This window comes from Rhineura floridana, chromosome 12 (genome assembly GCF_030035675.1).
Source record: "Rhineura floridana isolate rRhiFlo1 chromosome 12, rRhiFlo1.hap2, whole genome shotgun sequence".
Taxonomy (NCBI): domain Eukaryota; kingdom Metazoa; phylum Chordata; class Lepidosauria; order Squamata; family Rhineuridae; genus Rhineura; species Rhineura floridana.
The window spans coordinates 11,142,162-11,164,955 of record NC_084491.1 but is presented as its reverse complement, the minus strand read 5'-3'; the positions used below and the strand labels follow the sequence as shown (position 1 = coordinate 11,164,955).

At 45.4% G+C, this 22,794-nt stretch overlaps 1 protein-coding gene across 4 annotated transcripts in view; it reads left to right on the top strand.

Moving 5' to 3' along the window:
• Positions 1-1,363: 1,363 nt before the first annotated feature.
• The window catches only part of PLEKHA2 (pleckstrin homology domain containing A2), a 109,941-nt gene continuing 88,510 nt past the window's right edge, over positions 1,364-22,794 (top strand). For 3 of the 4 annotated variants that reach the window (XM_061592960.1, XM_061592959.1, XM_061592955.1), the window contains exon 1: positions 1,364-1,448. The gene's annotated coding sequence lies outside the window, so the exon portion shown is untranslated. The remainder of the gene's footprint in view (positions 1,449-22,794) is intronic. The other variant, XM_061592956.1, reaches the window with a different exon arrangement.

The following is a 22,794-nucleotide window of genomic DNA, read 5'->3' as shown; positions in this document are numbered from 1 at the left end:
GGGGGGGATGGAAAGATCTGTCTGTTTCACTTCTCTCAGTTTCTCATTTTTCCAATGTTAAATTCAGTTCTCTACATTTCTACAGCTATCTACAATTTTTAAAAAAATCCTCATGAAAATTCTCCACCATTTTAGTGTGAATTTTTCCAAATAAACACATTTTTGTAGGCTGTTTTGACAGGTACACATTTTTGCTAGTCATTTCTCATCATTTCATGCCTTTTTGCATGTTATTTTCACTCATGTATTCATTTTTATGCACACTTTCCCCTAATATATGTATTTTTTATAAATATTGTTTAGTTGGAGAACTGCATCCCAAAATTCTAATAAATGCAAATTTCAAAGGATGGCTGTGGTTCGGTTCTCATATTGTTTCGGAAATTGCGAATTTGATAATTCTGCTTGAAATGTGAACTGAATAGAAATGGGGGGGGGTCTCATAGGAAAGCTGCACTTGCCATGTTTCATGGGCTGCCTGCTACATACCACACCATGCATCTAAAGCATATTATTTTCCCAAAGAATCCTGGGAACTGTACCTTGTTAAGGAGGTTGGGAATTGTAGCTGTGTGAGGGGTAAACCACAGTTCCCAGGATTCTTTGGGGGGAAATGCTTTAAATGTACTTAAGACCTCTGCCAGATTGCAATATGGAAACCCTACCAATCTAACCATCTAAATTTAAGCCTCAGAAGTAGGCCTCCCTGAGCTCAGCTGGGCTTACTCCCCAGTTAGGAGCGGGCAGGGTTTCTGTAACCCTGTAGCCCGAGCTTCTGCACGCTTATCCTCTCTAGTTGCGAGCGTAATTTGTTTTGAACTGTGTTTCTAATGTTTTTTTCCTGTTGTTGTGACCTTCCCTGATACCTACTGGTGAAGGACAAGTAATACACTTACAATAATAATAAATCAATAAATCCAGAAGTCGATCCCTCTGATTGAATCGGGCTTTGCTAGGTAGCAAATTAATGCACGCATAGGATCGCAGCCTTCATTCCTATGGGGCTAGGCCCCGGTGAAAGGCCAAGGAGCAGGACCAGTTTAATTTTTTTAAAGTTGGTAACTTTAAATCGGCTCCATGGTTACTGTTGAGGTTGGCAAGGTCTTTTTTCCCCGTGCGCTCCCACCAGGGTGAGCATATCCAGACGCGCCTGCCTGGGCCGTCCCCGACCCGACTGGGCGCTTTTACAGCAACGCTCCGAGAAGCCTCGCGGCTGCACCCAGACACTCAGGCGACGGCAAGCCTCTGCGGGCGCTCTCTGCGCGCCCTGCACTCACATCCGGGGCTGGGTTTGGCTCAGGGGAAACGCAACAAACCCGGAAAAAAGAGGCGCTGGAGAGGCACAGGCGCGATCCCACTTGTGCCGTCGGGAGCAGCTCGCAGCCTGGACGGTGCTATGTCCGGGGCCCGCCGCCCGAGCCTTCAACGCGGGCCAGAGACGCAGCTGGGTGAGTCGAGGACTCCGCCGACGGGCTGCCGGGGAGGCGGCGGCGCGCAACAGGCTAAGGAGCCTTGCAATGGGAGGGAGACGCTGGTTGGGGGGTTGAGAGAGGGGGGGCGGATTGTGCCCTCCCGGAGGAGGACGCAGTGGCTTTGCGCTGGGAAGAGGGCGAGAATCGGGGGAGCTCGTGCCCGTCGTTGGGGAGGGACTTTTCGGGGACGATTGGAGCTGTTAGTATAATGCTCGCGCGGATACCCACGCGCACGGACTCAGCCCCGGAACCTGTCTGGGCTGCCAAGGCGCTAAGCTCTGGGATGTGAGGTGCAAGAAGCGAGAGGACCTCTGATCATGTGCTGGGTACTTTTCTTTCCATATTAGATAACGACAGGTCCACCTTCCAAACTTTTGGGACTAGCGTAGAAGGATTTTCTAGGTCAAATAGACGGGGAAAGATTCCGGCGTTGCTTTTAAACAGACAGCCACCCATTCGTGCTCTGGCCCGTTGGTTCTTGACTTTCAAGTGAGCCTTCATCACGCCAGTGGCTCGAAGCCCCAAGGAAGCGTCCATAGGAGTGTGACGACAATTGGTAATCCCGTGATAACCCCCACCCCCTCGAAGCGGATTTACTGTCGTCAGCGTGCGAAGGAGCTGTAATGGCGCAGTGGAATCCTATGCATCTTTCCTCAGAAGCAACCCCCACAGAATTAAGCGGGGCTTTCCCCTCCTAAGTAATGTGCGTAGGATTACATGCAGATGTAGGGAACCTTTGGCTCACCCAGATGTTGCTGAACTACAACTCCCACCTGGGCGCTCCCTGGCCATTGGCTATGCTTGCAGGGGCTGATGGGAGTTGTAGTCCAACAGCATCCGGAGGGCCAAAGATTCCCCACACCTGGACTACAGCCTAGGTGTCAGCTCTTTTCCATCCCCTGTCAATCCAGTAACAGCGATTTTGCTGTGCATTTGCGTCAGGGTGTGTCGGTAGGCGGTTGTGTCCCTTTCCGGTGGCCCTTATGCAAGGCGAAGGGTGACCTTTTGAAACAGCCGCCGCACTTTCTCTCCAGATCTTTTTAACTCTTGGTGTGCGTCCTTCGTCAGAAAGGTTCTTTTGAGCCCAGCCTGAGGTGGGAAAACACTGTTGATGCTCCTGGGGTATCTTGCCTTGAAAATCGAAAGGACACTCAGCACCTCTGCCCGCCCCCTTTGTTTGACTTTATGGGCCAGCTGAAAATAGATATTGTATAATGTAACAGCAAAGAGGGCTGGGAGGGACCAGGCTCAGATTTTAACTTGACCATGAGCCTGTTGGGTTGCTTCATCCAGAATCATCTCCTTTCAAGCATCTTCATCTGCAGTGGGCAGATGATAATATTGGCCTACATTCTGGGGCTATTGCAAGGCTTATTCATACAATGCATGCCAAAATTCTTTGAACTTTGCTAAATATGTTTGTTTTTAAAAAATATATTCTTAGGAATGTGGAATGCTACCTTATATTGAATCAAACCATTGGTCTTTAGCAGGTGGGTCTGACCTGAAGTGAGTTGCAACAGTTGCCTTTGCAAATATATTGGGGTAGGGGAGGAAATGCATGTTTGAGCATGTGGATCTCAGGTCTGAAAAGGATGAACACTGCACACTGACTGCGGGGTTTCCAACAGGAGCCTTGCCCAGTTGTCCCTGGAGATGCTGGGCATTGAAGCTGGGACCTCCTGAATGCAGCGCATGTGTTCTGCCATTGAGCCGCAGTCTTTCCCTGTTTTTTTAATACATGCTTTGATAGAGGAAAATTCCCCTGGCCATAAATACGAAACAATCTCTGAAAAAGTAAATAAAAATGGAAGTCAAGGAGATAAAAACAACAGACACAATTATAGGGTGCTCAAAGACTGGTGTTTATTGTGGGATCATCCTTGCAAGTTTTTTGCAGCGCCCACATGATGTTTTTGGCATCAGGATGCTAGTCCACATTCCCCCACTCCAATGGCCCCAATCCAGATTTACACTTTCTGCTGAAAATTCGTTTTAAAAAAACAAAAACCTGTTACCAGTGACCTGTTTGTGGTATCTGAAGAACCTATTTGCAATATTATGCACTTTTCTGGAAGCAACCCAGAAAGAGCCACATAAATGCTGCATGATTGCTCCTGTTGCCAATGGAGAGTTTTAAGGCATCTAGTAAAGAATAGGGTCCTCTAGGGTAGGTGTGGGGAATCTTTGGCTTTCTAGGGAGGGCGGTCGGGATATAAATTTAATCAATCAATCGACGTTGCTGAACTGCAACCCCCATCAGCCCCAGCAAGCATGGCCAATGGCAAGGGATGATGAGAATTGTAGTTTGGCAATATCTGGGAAGGCCAAATAATAATAATAATAATAATAATAATAATAATAATAATAATAATAATATTTAATTTGTTTGTCGCCTATCTGGCAATTAGCCACTCTAGGCGACGTACATTAAAAGAGATAAAATACAATAATAACAGATGTAATCACATTAATAACAATAGATAAAATACTGGACAGTCAACAATACATATAAAAGCAATTATAATAACAACATACGATAAATGACAGAATCATGGTGATTTACCCAATGACCTCAAAGGCTTGCTGGAATAGCCACATCTTCAGGGCCTTGCGGAATACATCTAGGGAAGGGGCATGTCGAAGATCATATGGGAGGGAGTTCCAGAGAGTGGGGGCCACCACAGAAAAGGCCTTCTCCCTAGTACCCACCAACCTAACTGTTTTGGTTGGAGGGATTGCGAGAAGGCCTTGTGTGGCTGATCTAGTTGGGCGGCATAATTGGTGGCGGTGGAGGTGCTCTTTCAGGTAAGCTGGGCCGAAACCGTACAGGGTTTTAAAGGTTAAAACCAACACCTTGAATCGGGCCTGGAAAACAACCAGCAGCCAGTGTAGGTCAAACAACACTGGCGTGATGTGATCCCGTCGGCGGCTGTTGGTAAGTAAGCGCGCCGCCGCATTCTGTATAAGCTGTAATTTCCGGGTCGTTTTCAAGGGTAACCCCACGTAGAGCGCATTACAGTAGTCCAATCGAGAGGTGACCAGGGCATGCACTACGAGCGGGAGCTGTTGAACAGGGAGGTAGGGTTGCAGCCTACGTATAAGGTGTAATTGATACCAAGCTGCCCGGCTCACAGCCGAAATCTGAGCCTCCATGGACAGCTTGGAATCAAGAACAACCCCGAGGCTGCAGACCTGGTCCTGTAGGGGCAACTTCACCCCACCAAACACCAGGTCAACATCTCCTAACCCTCCCTTGTCTCCCAAAAGTAGTACCTCGGTCTTATCAGGGTTCAACTTCAACCTGTTCCTGCCCATCCATCCACTCACGGATTCCAGGCACTTGGACATGGTCTCCACAGCCCTCTCTGGTGAAGATTTAAATGAGAGATAGAGCTGAGTGTCATCCGCATATTGGTGACACTGCAGCCCAAATCTCCTGATGATCTCTCCCAGCGGCTTTACATAGATGTTAAATAGCATGGGAGAGAGGATAGAACCCTGTGGCACACCACAATTGAGAGGCCAAGGGTCTGAAACCTCGTCACCCAATGCTACCTGTTGGCGCCTGTCAGAGAGAAAGGACTGGAACCACCGTAAAACTGTGCCTCCCAATCCCAAACTCTCCAGGCGATCTAAAAGGATACCGTGGTCGATGGTATCAAAAGCCGCTGAGAGATCCAGGAGGACAAGGAAGGTGAATTCTCCCCTATCCATTGCCCTCCTCATATCATCTACCAGAGCGACCAAGGCTATTTCAGTTCCATGTCCAGTCCTGAAACCCGATTGGTATGGATCTAGATAATCCGTTTCATCCAAGTGTGTCTGCAACTGATTTGCCACCACTCTCAATGACCTTGCCCAAGAATGGTAAGTTTGAAATTGGGTGGAAGTTGTTTAAAATCTGGGGATCCAAGGAGGACTTCTTTAAGATGGGTTTAATAATAGCCTCCTTGAGGGCTAGCGGCATAACACCCTCTTGCAAGGATGCATTAACCATTGCCTTGATCCCCTCACCCAATCTCTCTTTGCAGCTCATAAGGAGCCACGATGGGCAAGGGTCATTTAGACAAGTGGTAGGCTTTACAGATGAGAGCACCTTGTCCACATCCTCAGCAGGAAGAGGCCGGAATCGATCCCATTTGACCGGTTTGCAACTGGTTAACTCTAGCTCACTCACTGTATCCACGGCGCATGGAATCGAGCTCCTCAGGTGTTTGATTTTATCAGCAAAGTGCTTTGCCAATTTGTCACAGGAGGCCTTAGACTGTTCCAAGGGTTCCTGAGCAACTGGACCGACCAGGCTTCGGACCACCTGGAACAACCTCCTGGGACAGCACTCAGCTGATGCAATAGAGGCAGCAAAGAATTCCCTCTTTGCTGCCCTTACCGCCACTTGGTAGGCAGCTATTGCTGCTCTAACCTGTGTCCGAGCATCTTCGGAGCGCGACTTCCGCCACCGGCGCTCTAGTCGTCTCACCTCCTGTCTCAAAGTACGCAACCGTGGTGTGTACCATGGTGCTACTTGAGTTCTATTCAGGGGGAGAGGACGTTTCGGAGCCACTCAGTCTAACGTCCCGGCGATCCTCTCATTCCACTCCATCACCAGGATGGAGTGACCTTCAGCAGGTTGCAATTCCCCTAGCGCCGTCAGGAAACCGTCTGGATCCATCAGGCGCCTGGGGCGGACCATTCTAATAGGACCTTTATCCCTGCGGAGGGCATGCGGCATTGAGAGATCCATCTTTACCAGATAGTGGTCTGACCATGACACAGGGGTAAAAGAATTAGCCCCTAACTTCAGCACACTACCCTCCCCCCCCGGGACAAATACAAAGGTTCCCCACACCTGCTTTAGAGCAAAAGAAAGTAGACTCTTTAAATGAGGATCTCTCCATGTCTTCATTAGAAATACTAATACTTGAAATCCATTGCAATTTGTATTTGCCTACTCAATAAAATGTATTCTCTGTTCCCATTTGTATCTCTGGCTTTGTTCCTGCTCTGTATCTGAAAGAAAGGTTGCTGCACTGGATGCTGATAGCACCAAAATAGAACGGCTGTACCTTGAAACCTGCCAGTAATTGTTTATCTATTGCATTTGTATTCCACTCTTCCTCTGAGGAGCTTGGAGCAGTACTCGTGGTCCCATTTTATCTGCACCTAGATTAAGCACAGAAAGAGAGCGATTCTGGCCCAAGGTTACCCACTGAGCTGCATGGGGGTTTGAACTCTGCCCTCTTAAGAATTTAGGAAGAGCCCTGCTGGATTAGGCCAAAGGCTCATCAAATTCACCATCCTGTTCTCACAATGGCTATCCAGATGCCTGTCGGAAGTCTGACCAGGACCTCCTTGGTCAATGTTCAGCACTTTTCTCAGTTTGCTTCCATATGTCTTAGGATGGATTCTCCCCGCAACTTATTTGTGAAGTTGAATATTGTAAGAGGGCTGCCATGCAAACTATAAGCAAGCCTTCCCAAACCTGGTGCCCTCCAGATTTTTTGGACTACAACTCGCATCAGCCACAGCCAGCAGAGTCATACTGATGTGGAGTGATGGGAGTTGTAATCCAAAACATCTGGAGGGCACCAGGTTGGGGAAAGCTGCATATGTGGAGTTAACCAAAGAATAGAAGGCTTGGTTTTTCTTTTCTTTTTAATGGCTACTGTACCCATTGGTAGGACTGCTAGGAGGTCACAGGAGGCATGGCCAATGAGGTCACAGGCCAAGTTGTTTTGGTTTTCTCTCAATTTTCTTTTGCAAAGATACTGTGGACACTTAAGCATCGCAGTTTTACAAATCATTAGCGTGTGTGTTGGCCACACAGGAGTAAAATGTGTTTTGGACTCTTATTAGAATGAGTTGCATATGGGTCTTGTTTTGGATAACTGCAAAATCCTGAGAGAGAGAGAGAGAGAGAGAGAGAGAGAGAGAGAGAGAGAGAGAGAGAGAGAGAGGTGGCTGCTTGAATGCAAATGCCTGATATCACAGGTTACCCAATCTCATGGTGGGCTTCTGCATCTATTGTGGCTAACAGAAGATTACAAACAGTAGAGTTTTTTTCCTATTATTTTCCAGGGCCAGGTGCTATTTGTACTCTCATTTATATTTTAGTTAGAAACCCACATGCATTATACCTTGGAATAATTGGAGAACTGGAATGAGAATGTATGACTTGCTTCAGAATTAATTTTCTGTGAGTTCATCTCAAATATTCAAAGCAGCTGCTCTATATAATATTCTCGGCCATTCTTACAGCAGCCCTGTGAGGTAGGCCACAGGCTAATATTAGTATTATTATTCCTCTATTGCAGATGGGGAAGCTCCTGTTACGTCTAGAGCCATCTAGTGAGAGGAATTTTGAACTGGAGATAGTGTGGTTCACATGTCATGCTCTTAGCAATTATGCTATAACAGCTTTAACATGGGGGCAACCCCCCACAAGAGTGGATTTTCTTTCCTTTGGCTTCTTATAAAACATTATTAATGTTACCCTCCTTTTCCTAGCAGGGCTTTTCTGTCTATACATTACAGGCAGAAAGCTGAAGCTCATGTCAATGTTATCTTCATGTCAGACAAAAGCTTCACTTGTTAAACCTCTGTGTATCTTGAGCCTGTTACAGGCAAAAGAGACCTGCCATAAAAAAACCTTAGCAACCCAAAATACTTATACAGAATCAGTAAACCTCAGCATGGATCAGCACCTCTTTGAATACGCCACAAATTTGGAAACATGTCTGGGCATGAGCTGGGATTGAGCAGCAGAGGAGTCAAAGTTAGCTTTACCTCTTACTTTCTTTATTTTGATTTGCAAGACACTCAGGCCCCATTTGTACTATACATTTAAAGCACTATAATACCACTTTATACAGTGATGGCTTCCCCCAATGAATCCTGGGAAGTGTAGTTTGTGAAGGGTGCTGACAGCTTTTTGGAGATCCCTATTCCTCTCACAGAGCTACAATTCCCAGAGATGTTTAACAGTCAGCCCCTCTTGCCAGAGAATTCCTGACAACTGTAGCTCTATGAGAGGAACAGGGATCTCCTAACAGTTCTCAGTACCCTGAACAAACTACACTTCCCAGGATTCTTGGGAGGGGGGGAAAGCCATGATTGTGTAAAGTAGTATAAAAGTGCTTTAAATGCATAATGCGGATGTGGCCTCAGAAAGGTCAGTTGTCTGGAACTGTTCTGCTACAGTGACCTTCATCCCATTCCTTTTGTTCCCATTTTATTGAAAAGGGATTATTGTGTGTGTGTGCGTTGTATGTGTGTGTGTGTGTGCCTTCCTTGTACATAATTAAAGTCAGCATGTGCTTTGTGAACACCCAGAGAGGAAGCTTTGTAGACTGCAAGCACAGAGGAACTTGTCAGGCTTCCCAGGGGATGAAGTTCTGAATTTATTTATTTTATTTATTTAATTTAATTTATATACCGCCCTAAGCCCGAAGGCTGTCTGGGCGGTGTACAAAAAGATAAAACAAGCACAGTGTATAAATACAATAAATACAATAAATCAAGAAACAAAAACAAACAAACAATAAAAGAACTAAACAACGTCCAAAATACAAAATAATAGTGAAATACTGTTAAAATACACTTTAAAATGCCTGGGAGTATAAAAAGTATAGAAACTTTTGAAAAAGTAAGGGTCAGTCAAGCTGGTATGCTTCATACAAAACTTCCCTTCTATAGCTGGTGGTTTTATTTATTTATTTATTTATTTTATTTAATTTATAAACCGCCCTTAGCCAAAGGCTCCCTGGGCGGTGTACAACATAAGATGAATGCCTCACCAGTGAACAAACTTTTCTGTTCCTTCAGGTGTGTTTATTTGCTTGTGTATGTATGTACCCCTGATCAGCCCCCAAAAGGTCTCAGGTTCAGTCCTTGGCATCTCCAGGTAAGTGTGGGAGAGACCCCTTTGAACATGCTCTTCAGCTGCTGCCAGTCAGTGCAGGCAATACTGAGCTAGATAGACCAATGGCCTGACTCAGGATAAGGCAGCTTCCTATGTTGAGTGGGATCTACTGGGTCAAGGGCTCTCAAGTGGTTTGCAGCCAAGCCCCAGTACAACACCTTCTGCTCATCCACATTCACTCTTTTCCTCTAGGGCAGGTGTGGGGAACCTTTGGCCCCCCAGATGTTGCCAAACTACAGCTCCCATCAGCCCCAGCATGCGTGGCCAGTGGTCAGGGATGATGGAAGTTGTAGTCCAGCAACAGCTGGAGGGCCAAAGGTTCCTCACACCTGCTCTAGGGCAGCGGTTCCCAAACTTTCCCACCCATGAATGACTTGAAAATTGCTGAGGAACCACTTAATGATTTTTCTTCCTGTTGTAGCAGTTGTAATGCCACAGAATTCAAATGGTAACACAATAAAATGCAATATAAGAAATGAAAGAAGCAATGAAGATACAGTGAAAAATCAATATGACTAATCAATGTGATGGATGTGCCATTTCCCATCTTCAGCAACAAGTCCACAGACATGCAGCAGCCCTCCAGAATGGAGCTTGTGGATCACAGTTTGGGAACCTCTGTTCTAGGGTTGCCAGTTGATTGGGCCTGGTGGCTTTGCCCTGGAAGCCTTCGGTTGGTGACCCCTAGCATTAACACTGAATGTAAGTCCATGAAAGTGCATGCCAAGTCACAGAAATCAGGGGTTGTACATATGCATGTGTGAACTGGCCCTAGACTTTTGGGTAGCAGTCTGTTCTGGTCAGGTCTGTAGCAAACTAGCAACGTGTGCTGTAGGAATGGCTCAGTCTTGTCCTTGTCCACACTGAGATGGTAAACCTGTATCTATACTTGGGCCTTGCTCCAGGTTTGAGGGTGCCCTCAGAAAAGTGGTGTCCCCCCTCTAAGCTGGTAGGCTAATCTGGAGGGGGGGGGTAGCAGCAGGAGGCAGTAGTAGTCAGATGAAAGCTGAATATATGGGGGGGCACACAATTTTAATTACCCATAATGTCCTGGGAAAATGCTGTGTTGAGTCGCATTGTGGGAAGCTTAAATGCTGGCTCTCAGACCACCACCCCTAACTGGAGGCTGCCATTTTAATTTCCCACAGTGTCTCAGGTTGAAGGGAGTTGTGGAGTACTTCATTTATTCAAAGCACCTTGAACCTGCTCTTTAGCCAAAAAAGGCTCCTGGAGCAGCTTACAAATATCAGTGATAAGATAAACTCTGCTTTCAGACTTACAATCTAAAATACATGACACGAGAGGAGAAGGGGCTGGGACCGAGGAGGAGAAAAACAAACTCAGGCATTCATTCATAGACACAAAGTTCTTATAATGACCAGCCGCAATGGAAAGAGCCCAAAGAAAGGAGGCACCAAAAGTTGCTGATATTGCGCTGAGCCAATGGAGAGGCCATGTAGCCCTCTCTCTCCCTCTGCTGCAGCCTCGTGGAATGCTTGCTGCCAGGTGAGAATGAAAACATTGACACTCAGACCCCAAACTTTGGAGGCCACCTTTTAAATTTTCCCTGGAGAGAGGCTACATGGAAGGCATTGTGGAGAATTAAAATGCTGGCTCTCAGACCCTCATTGGGCGCTGCCTGGTGTGCATTATGGGAGGCAGGACAAGTGTAAGCAGTTCCGTAGTCTGTACATGTGCATTGGGCACTAGACCCTGGTAGCTGCCTGAGAATGACACAAGCAGATACCAGCCCTGGTAGTCTCATTTTGGACTCAGGTGGAGCCTTATAGAATAAGAAGAACCAATTTCTATAGAGGTTCCCTCCTTGGTCACCTGGAGGTAATTCTAGCTCGCCATAGACAACCGACCAGATGAGCAACTATTTCAGTCCTGTTGTGCAGCCTGTCTTATAAAATACCTGCCCATGACTAATTAGAGTGATAAAGAAAGTGGTTTAATGATCAACCTTCCAATTTGCTATAAGAACTAGTTAGATGTTAAAATGTGCTAGGGACTTTGAGGTAAAAGTCACTGCAGGTTTTTTTTGCTTGTTTTAGAATCCATTTCATCTGTGCTTTGCAAGTGAGAATGGTGTGTCTGTGCATACACATATATAGATTTTATTATCTTTTGCACATATAGGGGTGCAGTTGGCATCCCAGATCAAATAGACAATGTGTTGCGCTGCAGCCAACTCAGAAGGGACAGGAAGGGGGGAGGCATGAGTTTCAGGCACCTCCGCAGCCAGAAGAAGCAGAGTTGGGGATTGTTGTGTCTGAGCAGGATCGTGCGGGAGGGGGGCAGCCTGCTCTCCAGCCAGTTCCCACGAGTAACGCCCTTTCCGAGGAGCCGAGCGCATCGCCCCAAGTTGATGCAGAGGACTTGTGGGGGGAAGCTTCAGAGTCAGTGCCAGCTCCTCCTTTACCAAGCAGTTCCCAGGAGGATTCCAGTGTGGCACCGCCCCCTGACCTCGAGCCTGTTGCTCGGGAGCAGGTGTCTTCAGATGAGCTGTTGGATGCGCGTCCCCTGTCTCCTCGTTCCCGTCGCCGCGAGAAACGGACAGGGCAAAAACAGGAATTACGAAGGAGTCAGAGATTACGTTCGAAAACATTTCCTATATAAGCCTGCTGCTCCCAGTGGGGGGTCGTTGAGTCAACTTCCTTCACACGCTGCAGAGCATGTCTAGAGTATAGTTAGGGACTCTAGTGAGTTAGCGTAGGGTTTCCTATGAAGCGCAATGCCTTTGATGTATCCGTTACTCTAATAAAACGAGATTTACTTGCACACACACTCCAGCCTCATTCTTTCGGCTCTGGACGGGACACAATGTCATCCCCTCCAAAAACCCCACTGGAAGTCCCAGAGGCAGTCTGTATGGGCAGTGGAAATAACGTTAAGACCTCTGCTGGATCAAACAAAGGCTGCATCTAGCATCCCACACTGACCAGCCAGATGCCCTGGAGAAACTCCTCAGGAAAGAATCAGCTTTCCTCTATTGCTTTCTATTCCTCTATTTTCCTCTATTGCTTTCCTCTTATTCATTGTGGGGCAAGGCACACATGGGAAAGACTGAGGAGTGTGGAGATGACGTTGGACAGCAAACGAGTGAGGGGGCATGGTTGTGAGGACACATGCCATGAGTATCATGAAGGGACCCTGCGCTTCTGAATTTGTCACTATGCTACAAGCTATCAGTGACCACTAATCACAATGTGGGTATGGAACAGACACAGAATGCCTCTGAATTCCAATTGCAGGGAAACACAAAAGTAGGAGAGTGATGTTAGCCTCATGTCCTGCCTATGGACTTCCCAGAGGCATCTAATTGACCGCTTGACAACAGAATGCTGGACTGAATGGGCCTCTGCCCTGATCCAGCAGGGCTTTTTTTAAGTTCTTACCAAACAAGATGAACCTGGCCCATCCTCTATATTGTGGTTTGTTATAACACTTCCTCCCCTCCTCCTCCCGTTTCTGCAGTCACAGGTGGGCAGTAGATTAAGTGGTTCATTGAGTCCTTGGCAGGCTGCCATCATCTAGCTGATGGTCTACCTAGTTTGGTGTGTTGCAAGTTAAATCTTCTGGAAAAGTGTGCATGCATGTGCAACAAAGCTTCCTAAACGGAAGTGGAATTTGCAAATGCAGTAATACCACAGTGTTCTCAACCAACATCCCCCTCTAGGATGGATGACCTAATAATAGTGTTAGTTATGGTGCTCTGGCGTCTGTGTTGATGTTTTGCTGAAAGGACTTGAGAACTTATTAATTTTAGCCTTTTAGTTATTTCAAACCAAGTGCGGCTTCCTTCTCCCCACCAATACATTTATCCTTGCTCAGTCTAAGTATTCAGCAGCCTAGTCTTTCAAAACTGGTATTAAGCTAATAATTAGTCGTGCCTATGTGGTGTAGTGGTTAAGGTGTTGGACTTCGACCTGGGAGACCAGGGTTCGAATCCCTGCAGCTTCATGCTCACTTGGTGACCTTGGGCCAGTCACTGCCTCTCAGCCTCAGAGGAAGGCAATGGTAAAACCACCTCTGAATACAGTACTGCTTACCATGAAAACCCTATTCATAGAGTCGCCATAAGTCAGAATCGACCTGAAGACAGCCCATTTCCATTTCCATTTAATTTTACTCTTACACTATAGCGATGCTGTTAGGGTTCCATATATATGTATATGGAACCCTGACAGCATCGCTATAGTGTAAGAGTTGAAGCCAGGTTGAAAAATGGAAATGGACTGCCTTCAAGTCGATCCTGACTTATGGCTACCCTATGAATAGGGATTTCATGGTAAGCGGTATTCATAGGGGGCTTACCATTGCCTCCCTCTGAGGCTAGTCCTCCCCAGCTGGCTAGTGCGTGCTCAGCTTGCCACAGCTGCACAAGCCAGCCCCTTTCTTGTTAAATAACATTTTAATTTTTTTTTGAAGAATTAAAACCCAGTCTCACAAAAGTAGGGAACAAAAGAAAGATTAAAACACAGCCTCACAGAAGTAGGGAATATCTTGGGGCGGGGTGTGTGTGATCAGGGCTCCCATGTGCTGTTGGAAGAAGGCAGGATTGTGGTTCATGCAGGATTGCCAACTGACTAGGGGAAAAATACATCTGGTGTAGCCCCAGTTTGCAACATGAAAACAGTACTAGCCTATTTGACAGAGTTGTTGTGGAGAATTACTGAGATAATGTATATGAAGTTGGTGCAGCCTAGGTTCATCACTGAATCGGGAAGTCTCTTTAAATATCGCCTCTTGCCATCAGTTAACTAGATGGCTTTAGGCAAGTCGCTCTCTCTCAGCCACATGTACCTCTCCATCTGCAGTACATAATAATATTGACCTACCTTGCAGAGTTGTTGTGAGAATGTTTGAAAGTGGCATGTATGTACTCTGAGTATTATTCCATCCTGAATCATTCAGTCATTTTACAGATGGGAGAGAGAGACAAGTGATTCACCCAGGTCAGGCAGCGAGGTTGGACTTGTGTTCCAGGGTGATTCCAAGGCCTCGATGACTCATTGACAACAAGAGCCGATTACAAGAAGCATAATGATTTGGCCATGATTTAATCGCCAAATGGTTGTGGTACTTGTGGCATGGCCTGCAGATCTAGGCCTCTTCAGCCACCAAAAAGGAATACAATCTGATGTAATAAGCAAAGTTACTGAGAGAGGAACACTGGAAACCTGTTCTGTTCATGGGATGGTCCTGTGTCCAGGCTGTTCCACTTCAGACCTGCAAGTGCAGGCTCACATGATTTAAATTACTTCTCCATGTGAAAAATCTCCTGCTGCCTTCCTCTGGAAAATTAGTGTGTCAGGGAGAAGAGGGAGGATTTTTTGGGATTATTTTGTTTTGTTTATTTACTACATTTATATCCCACCTTTCCTCCAAGGAGCTGAAGGCGACATACATGGTTCTCTGCCTCCGCTTTATCCTTGCAACAACCCTGTGAGGTAGGCTAGGCTGAGAGTTGTGACTGGCCCAAGGTCACCCAATGAGCTTCATGGCTGACTGGGGATTTGAATCCTGATTCCTGGGGACCGTGTCAGTGGTGGTTGGTGCCCATTGGGACTGGTGAGGTGGAAGACAGAGAAGCCAACAGTAGTTAGAGCCAGAGCCAACTAATGCTGGTTTTGTTCCTGTTCTCTTCCCTGCTGAGTTCTATAAGGGCAAAAGCGAGGAGGAAGCTGACAGCCAGGAATACCCCATGGGTTGATTATAAGAAAGAAGGCTGGCAGATGGTGTGTGGGTGAGGGCAAACAGGTTGGTGGGTCAAGGCCTCATTCGTCATAATGAACCAGCCTCCATTGCTTAGTTTGACCATATTGGCTTGGAGCCTGATTTTTTTAAAGGTCTGTCCTCCTCTAGAAATATAAAACATAATCCTGGATTTTTTGTGCATTCAGGCAAAGGCAACTGTACCTTGGAGTAAGTGACAAAGGACACCTTGCAGTTTGTCCTACCTTGCAGGATGGAGGGTGCTTGAACCCATTTGTCACATAGGCTTTGCATGGCAGAGCATTCAGTCGTGGGAACCCTCACCTGCAGCCTGAAGTGGGACAGACAACAAACAGCTTTGCTACCTCAGTGCAAATTAGGTCAGGCTTGAGAAGTTCCTTCAGCACTAAGGACCTTGCACTGTCTGTGCAGGCCCCAGATGTGGTTGGAGCAGCCTGCTCCAGGCAAAGGGACCTGGTTCATCCATGCACATATATCGGGGAGGGGGCTTTTTTCAGCCCACAGGCCACTTCCCTTCATGGTCAATCTCCGGGGGCTGCATCCCAGTGATGGGTGAGGCCAAAGCAACAAGCTGCTGTAATTTTGCTGAGACTGAATTTAATTTCTTTTTTTCTTGAAAACTTTATTGTGACATTTGTATCCAGCCATGGAGCTCAAGATGGCCCAGATATTATGGTATTTCGTATTTGCATCTTGTCACTTTTATGGTTCTGTTATTCAGTCTGGATCCACCCTGATATATTCTGTGATGTTCTGTAACTTTGTGTCTTGTCACCTTTCCATTTGTTCTTTTTGTCAATAGTCCAGCAGTTTTGCTGCTGTTGTTTCATTATTAGTTTTTTTTAAGTGGTTACCTGCTTATCCTCTCAACAACCCTGCGAGATAAAGTAGGCTGAGAGAAACTAGCCAATGTCACCCTAACCACACTTTTTTGGGGAGTAAGACCTACTGAACGCAGTGGGAAGCTCAGTGATGATGTGATCAACACACATAGGATCACACTTCATTGAGCTTTGCAGCAAAATAGGTCTTTGAACCTGACTCTCCACAGTCCCGAGTCAAGAACGCTGACCACTACACCACACTGTCTCATTTGACGTAAATGTCAAGGTTGCCTTTAAAAAATTAGAATCATCCCTTGAAAGACACTAAATAGATACAGTAGTAGATATTATTAAATAATATGTCCTTGGAGACATTTCTGGATACATTTGTTCCCAAACTCTCTCTCTCAGTATGCAGAGCAAGAAAATGAATCCCACAACGAGCATGACAAATCGTTTACTTGCAACTGGTTTGCACAATATGTGGTTCCTCTTCCCCCCCCCGAATGTCAAAAGCTGTAGTCTGTTTCACTATTAACTCAAAAAGCTTATCTGCAGACCAAAAGCTTTTGGGAATGACTGGCCAGGGACATCACTGGGCTTCTCTCTTAGGTAAGATGTTAACAATACTGGCTGTTCATGCAGCAAGTGGCTTTAAGGGACTGGGAGGCTTCAGCTGGGAGCCATGTGGTCTTCTGCCTTCAGGGGTTGGGCTTAGAGTTACCAGGTTTCCGGTTTTTGGGGGGCTCTCCAGCTAGCACCCCTTAATTTCCGGACTCTCAGCTTCAATTTTTTTAAAAAAATAAAGTTTCTAGGTGGTCTGGTTCCCGAGATATACACCAAAACACCCACGACTGTTTAATGTATTTAACTGATACGACGCTGAAGTTGGTTCCTAGTTCCCAGTTCCTCATTTGCTTGAAAGTTCAAAACACTGAAAAAGAAGAGTTGACAACTACAGCAACTTCAAACCAAATTTAACATGTCTCTGAACCTTGGGGTACTCTGTGTGATATATCACTGTGATCGGGGGACTCTCCCCGTCAAGAATAACAATACATTTATGCAATCAAAACCATCAGGCTTCTGAGATTATCATAAATACATAATGATGTCATAAAATCATAAAAAATAAGTAACTGGGAGTGCCCACCCCAAACTCTGCTCTGGGACAGGACAAATCATATACCCCAGGAAAGGGGAGGGTGTCCTCTACGAGATGCCACTGCGTCCCACCTGGCCCAGAGCTTCCGCTGAGCGCAGGGGAAGGATGAGGGCATCTATGCAAAATCAAAGCAGATCAAAACATACAGGAAAAAATAAGTAACTGGCGGTGCCCACCCCAAAATCTGCTCTGGGCCAGGACAAATCATATACCCCAGGAAAGGGGAGGGTGTCCTCTACAAGATGCCACTGCGTCCCGCCTGGCCCAGAGCTTCCGCTGAGCGCAGGGGAAGGATGAGGGCATCTATGCAGACAGAAAGGGTAGAGAATCTTCTTACTCTTACTCATTTCTCAGACCTCTTTCTGAAGTGAAGGGTCAAATCTGTAAAGAAGTTTGGAGCAGCCACATTAAAAGATAAGGGCAGGGCATTCCAACCCTGCTTGGATATGGATGTCTTTGCAGAGGATCCCTAGTCAAGCTTTACCAACAGCACAATCCAAACTATATCTACTCAGAAGTAAGTCCTGTTGAGTTCTATGGGGGCTTAGTCCCTTAGTACGTGTGTTTAGAATTGCAGGCTTCAGGGGCATCCATCTTTACTCCCAAATGCTCCCATCTAACATCTCCACAATACTAGGCTCCTTTCTTCCTATAGTGACCTTCTGGTGACTGGCCTGGCCTGAAGGCACTTAAACCCTTCCTGCCGAAAGCAAGTAGGCTAGATTAAATGTTCCCTACCCAGGCTCCATCTTTTAGCTAAGATGTCTAGCTTAATTTCCAGACAGATTTTTTTTTAATTGTACGCTCCAAGCAACTGTGATTGATGCTTAATGTATCATGCTTAATGTATCATGCTTAATGACATCACTGGGGCCCGCCCCATGACATCACTTGGACCCACCCCATGACATCACTTGAGTCCGCCCCTAAAATCTCAGGTTTTGGGATGCTTCTGACCTGGCAGCCCTAGTTGGGCTCCAGTTTCCCAGTTAAGCTCAAGACAAGAATCAAGTTTCTACTTCATCAACTGACCTTGGAGACCCTAGTCTGGAGAACATACCCTTTCTTGCCAGGCTTGTGTTGGGTGGCCCTCATCTCAGACAGTGGCCCTCTGTGCTTCTTTTTAGAGGGAGCGTTATATCCGCATTAGATCTAGATTCTGCAGCACAGGTAATTCCAATTCTGTAACCAGATCAGAATCTAGAAATAATGTTTTTCATAGCCGTGCTTATTTTTTGTGTCTTCCAGTCTGGAATAAATGACTTTTAATTCTTCAAGGACCGAAGGAATGGAAGAAAAAAGCCTGAGAATGTGTGGATTGGTTTACAAGGACAGAAGTCAAGGGTGGTATTCACTACTAGTCCCACTTAGAATAGATCCATTGAAGTTTATAGACATGACTAGCTTAGGTTCATTGATTTCAGTGGGTCTACTCTGAGTAGGACTTAGGCTGCAATCCAATACATGTCTACCCAGAAGTAAGCTCCATTGGGTTCAGTGGAACTAACTCCCAGGTAAGTGTGTATTGGATTGCAGCCTAGTTGGATACAAGCCATTGCCTCCTAATAACCTATCCCCACAGATTGTGTGGATTGTGTGAATCCTTTTGTTTAAGAGGTAGGGCACAAATTCAGTCAATTAAATTAAGGATAGGTGGGAATTTCGATTCAGTTTGTATTTTCCAAAACAATATGAGAACCAAAACACAGACATCCTTTGAAATTTGCACTTTTTCAGATTTTGTGATGCAGTTTGCCAGCCAAGCACTGCTTACAAAAATTGCATATGTTAGGGGAAAGCGTACCTAAAAATGAATATATGAGTGAAAATAACATGCAAAAATGCATTATATGATGAGAAATGGCTTGCAAAAATTTGTACATTAGTCAAAACTGCCTACAAAAATGTGTTTTATTAGTAGAAATTAGCACAAAAATGCTGGAGAACTTTCTTGATGATTTTTTTAAAATTAGTAAATTGCTGCACAAATGTGGAGAACTGATTTTAAGATTGGAAAAATGAGAAATTGAGAGAACCGAAATCTTTCCATCCCTAAATTAAATACCATGGCTGGACTTGCCATCATCAGCTTAGAAGCTGTTTCCTATAGGTTTCTGTCAGCTGTCAGCCTGACTTTATCCAGGGCAGTGTGTGCTTTGCAGCTCAGTGATCAAGAATGCAATATGATATTGAACAAAGGATTTAGCATATTGAGAATCTAAACCAGCCTTTCCCAACCAGTGTGCCTCCAGATGTTTTTGGACCACAATTCCCATCGGCCTCAGCCTGCATTGCCAATGGCTGAGGCTGATGGGAGTTGTGGTCCAACAACAATACCTGATGGAACGCCTCTCCCGATACGAACCCACCCGTACACTACGTTCAAGATCAAAGGCCCTCCTCCGGGTGCCTACTCCAAGGGAAGCTCAGAGAATGGCAACAAGGGAGAGGGCCTTCTCAGTGGTGGCCCCCAAATTATGGAATGATATTTATGACGAGGTGCGCCTGGCACCAACACTGTTATCAAGTATAACACGTGTTATCAAGACTTTCCTCTTCTCCCAGGCATTTTAGCATGTGTTCTATATTGTTTTAAATTTTTAAATTGTGTTTTAAATTGTTTTTAAAAGATGTATTTTAAATTGTATTTGTTTTTAGTTGTTGTAAACCGCCCAGAGAGCTTCGGCTATGGGGCGGTATACAAGTGTAATAAATAAAGAAATAAATAAATAAACATCTGGAGGCACACTGGTTGGGAAAGGCTGAACTAAACATTCATACCATACATTTCTAGCCCTTAAGACAGTGAAAGTGAGAGTAATGCAGGCTCTGTCAAAGAGGAGTGACAGGGTTTATCATATATAGTCAAAGTGTCCTACTAGCTCCTTGACCTTATCTATGACTAGCAAACACACACACAAAAGGCCTGTGCAAATTAAAACAATGCATACAAATTCTCTTAATTTGCATCCCACCCGTGGGTTGTACAATTGAACTCTTGATGCATAATTTTCATCTGAGTACATACACACAAACACTGTACTGACAAAAATTCCCAGGGAATTGCTGTCATTGGTCTTTGTGGTTGATTGAACCGTGTCTTCTGCTGGCCCCTTAATAAGCCAGATGGCAAAATAAAACGGGAAATGCATTGCTCTTCAGCCTTTGCAACGGGAAGGAAGCCTCACAATGTTAAAAATAGCAGCCTGCTTTTGTTTTGGGAGAGGGTATGCAAATCCCTTGAATTCTCTCGGGGGTCCAAAATTTAAGTAGGTGGGAAAGCTTTTAGTGGCTGCTGCAGGGGTGAGAACCCTGAAAAATTGCTGCTTCCTGTTGGGACAGCAAAAAATCTTAGCCACCGCTCTCTCTCATTCTTCCTTATCAATCCCTTCTCCCAATCCTGTCAGGAGGCATATTCAGATCCATCACAGCTCTCCTGGGGACTTCAGAGACTGTGCTAAGTACTATATAAGTGTCAGTTGTTGCTTTGCCCTACAGTGGTATGGAGCGTATAAGGGGAAAGGGCCAATTGTATGATTTTGCCACCTTCTGCTCTATAACTGTGCCTTCTTGAGAGGACTATGCAATGTTATTTTTCTGAACTTATTGTTCAGCTTTAAGTCAGTAGGCTGCATGTTTGGGCCAGGCCAGCCAAGGTCTATGAACAGTTTTAGACAAGGCTGTAGGCTGCAGCATGAGCTCAAGTTTTCTGAAATCAGCAGCTTGAGCTGGAAGTGGAAATGCAGCAAGGAGGAAGATGATGCATTTTTCGCTGGGCTCCAAATGTTTATACTGGGATTGGCCAATCCAGAGGCTTCATTCTGTCCACATGCACACACATTGGTAAACAAAAAAACCCTTTGGCTTAATAGCACATATTGTTCATGAGCTGCACGCATGATCACTCCCTCTTTCATCTTCCTGGCACGAGCAGGTAAAGGGATAGTTTATGTCCAAACCTGGGATTGTGGTTTGTTCTGCCCTAGCAACCTAGGTTTTGTAATCCAACAAGAGACCATAGTTTAAGGCTGGCTAACCATTTTAGCCTGTTAGGGTGAAACAAACAACAATGCCAAGTTTGGATGTAACACTAAGCTATCCCCTTACTGGTTTGTTTACCCACTTGTGCCAGGGAAGTAGCAAAGCAGGAGCGATCAGACTGAGCGTGCCTTATGCATGATTAAGCCAAGGTTCTTTGCTTACCATTATGTGTGAACGTGGCTAATCCCTGTCAACTTCGGGACCTGTTGTTGCACAAACCTATTTTCCTTCTGCATCTGCAGAGGGCTCTGACACTTGAAGAGGGCACACATGGGGAATGGGGGTAGAGCATCTGCCTTGCCAGGTCCTGGGTTCAGTCCCCGGCAGCGTCTCCACGTAGGGCTGGGAGAGACTCCCTGACTGAAATCCTGGATAGCTGCTGCCAGTCAATGTAGACAGTACTGAGCTAGATGGACCAATGGTCTGACTCATTATAAGGCAGCTTTTTATGTTCCTAAAGGTCTATCTGATCCGACATTCTCTTTTTCCACAATGGGTATCCAAGATGCATCTGGGACATGACAGTCTAGAATTTGCCAGAGAATAGCCTTTCCCAACTTTTGGGGTCCCAGATGTTGCTGGACTACAATTCCCATCATTCCTGACCTGCTGGCTGGGCTGATGGGAGTTGTAGTCCAACAACATATGGGGATCCAAAGGGTGGGAAAGGCTGCCATGGAACCTTGCAAAAATAAAATAAGAAATTAGATGTGCAGATAAACTCCATGTTAACATTAAATGCAAGTGTGGGTGTGTTTCAAAGTGAAAGTTGTAGGTGGTACCCAATCCAGTTCAGGATTGCAGCACAAATAAAGGTGTGTTAACAGAAATTGCTTCCTCCATAGCTCCCCAACTGGTGCCAATAACAGTTTCTCTGCTGGAGCAAATAGCAGTTTCTGGAGGGGGATTTTCATGAGACAGTAGCACAGGAGAAAGGGGTGGTCCAGAGTGGCACCCTTGTGCAGCTGCCAACAGCCTTGGGCTATGGATGCTGCTGCCCTGGGCCACCTCCTTTAGCATTTTTACGAGTGCCAGGTGGCCACCATTGTAAATGCCACAGTGCCCCAGGAATGGGGGAGAAATTTGATTCAGTTCACATTTAAAGGCGAACCTACCTAGTTTGCACTTTGCAAAACTAGATGCGAACCAAAAGACAGCCATCCTTTGAAATTCACACTTCTCTGAATTTTGCAATGAAGTTCTCTAGCCCTGAAATGTGTACAAAAATGCATATAATCAGGCAAAGGGTCCATACAAATGCATGTATTCTTGAAAATAACATACAAAGATGCATTATTTGAGGGAAAATTTATTTGCATAAATGTATATGTTAGGCAAAATTGCATCCAAATGTGTATATATTATTTATTTATTTATTAAATTTATATCCCGCCTTATGGCCAAAAGGCCCTCAAGGTGGCTTACAAAAGAAAATGAACATAACAATACATCAATAGAACATAATACCTCAATAAAATAATAGAATTCTCAAAATTAAATAACAATTCTCAAAATTAGATAACAACATTATTAAAGCAAATTATTGAGCAAGTGTTACTTTAAATCCTTGTATATACATGTCCACAAGCCAAGGACAAGAATAATGCTGGCAACTGTTTTCTTCGTTAT